The sequence below is a fragment of the Lactuca sativa genome, chromosome 1 (genome assembly GCF_002870075.4).
Source record: "Lactuca sativa cultivar Salinas chromosome 1, Lsat_Salinas_v11, whole genome shotgun sequence".
NCBI classification, from domain to species: Eukaryota; Viridiplantae; Streptophyta; class Magnoliopsida; order Asterales; family Asteraceae; genus Lactuca; species Lactuca sativa.
This window is the reverse complement of record NC_056623.2, coordinates 203,459,487-203,461,362: the sequence shown is the minus strand read 5'-3', so window position 1 is coordinate 203,461,362 and position 1,876 is coordinate 203,459,487.

The following is a 1,876-nucleotide window of genomic DNA, read 5'->3' as shown; positions in this document are numbered from 1 at the left end:
AGTGTTACTAGAAACACAACTGTTTTGGAACTTGTACACAGTGAACTGTGTGATTTCTACTATACTCCTTGCTTGGGGAAAAATATGTGGTCCCAATTATGGGTAATTTTACCTAATGTTTCTATATATACCTGCCTAATGCTAAAAATGAAGCATTGAAAAGTTAAAAATATACAAAAGCAAGGTTAAATTACAATTAGGCTGTAACACCCCATTTTCACTTTTAAAGTTAATAATATATAAGCTTTTTTATAATATAAACTGAAAATATATTGCTATTTAGCTTAAATGTTTTAAACAAAAGTTGTAATAACCGTGAATATGAACACGTGGATATAAATAATGTCAAAAACGTATTTTGTATGAGAAAGTTACAATTTTTAGAACTTTTTATGAAATCTTGAAGCATGGGGTGTAGGGCATCACATTTAATACACCTAACATCTACAACTCCAATGTTGTGTACACGAAAGCTGAGCTTACGTGTACGAAAGAAGAACCTGACCAGACTAGGGATGCAAGGCGACACATCCCTTCTAGGGTGTGACACATCTTCAGAAATTCAACCCTATAAATAGCGGGTCACCCCCTCTTCTATCCTTTCAATTTTCTCTCAAATCCCTTCTCTCTCTCTCTCTCTCTCTCTCTCTCTTTCTCTCTCTCTCTCTCTCAATGTTCTCTCAAATCCCCTCTTTCCCTCTTAAGATTTCAGTCTTTCATGATTTGATTTTTCTTTCTTGAGTGTCATTAGCAAAGCTCTGGAGGTTTCGGAAGGATACTTATAAGAAAAGGAAGTATCAAATTTATGCTTGAAGTTTTTCATATTATGTCAATCGAGTAACTTATACCTACTCCTTTCTATTTCTGATATATTCATATTAATTGTTAAGAATAATATAAGAACAAAATTAATCATTAATTCTAGGTGAAATATTGATTGGTTTACTTATAGGAGCAGTGTATAGGATAGCCATGTTGCACTGATTGTTAGATTTCGGAAAGGCTGTATGTCGAAATGGTCCTACTTCCCGACTTTCTTTTGTCTTGCCTCTCGAACGTCTTCACTAGGCAATCCTTATTTGATAGTTAATTCAATATTAGTGGGATTAGTAAATGATCTAGATATTAAATACTCTCCTCATATAGTTAGTAACCAATATAGTACTATAGGCTGTTACTCTTGGATTAGTGTCTAACTCCATAAGTATATTGGGTATGTACTTGACCCGGTTCTAACAGGGTCCTTTTGGGTTTCCTTCACCAAAGCAACTTGACCGGATGATTTATGGAGAAAGAGGATATTATGGTTTATTAATATATTATATGAGTAATATATTAAAAGAGAAATCATATTATTTAATTAATATTGATCATGAATTAATTAAGAAATTGATTTTGTGATCAAAAGAGATTAATTGAACTAAGGGGACTGGAATTGCAATTATAAGATAATTGGATTTTGGGTTGTGGATCTCTTGGATTATAGGGTGGACGACTTTAAGGTGGAAGTCCACTTAGAAATCCTCCAAAGCCTTGTTCTGGAGGGTTCCATTGGACTGCTTAAGGCCTAAGCTATCCAATTAGGGTTTTGACTGAAACCCTAGCAACACACCTATATAAAGGATCCCAGGGCTTCATATTTCGGCTACTCCAAGAAACCCTAGAGTTCTAAGAGCCGAAATTAAGCCTCCATTCCTTCTCTTCAAGATCATCTTCTTGCCTTGGTGTTTGTGAGCCATTAGAGGTATTACAGTTACGATACCAAGCTCTTGAAGTTGACGATTCTTGCTACTATTTAAAGGTAATCATCTAAACTTGTTTTAGTTGTAGATTTCGATTTTATTGTTTGCTAGACTAGGGTTTACAAGCTTGGATA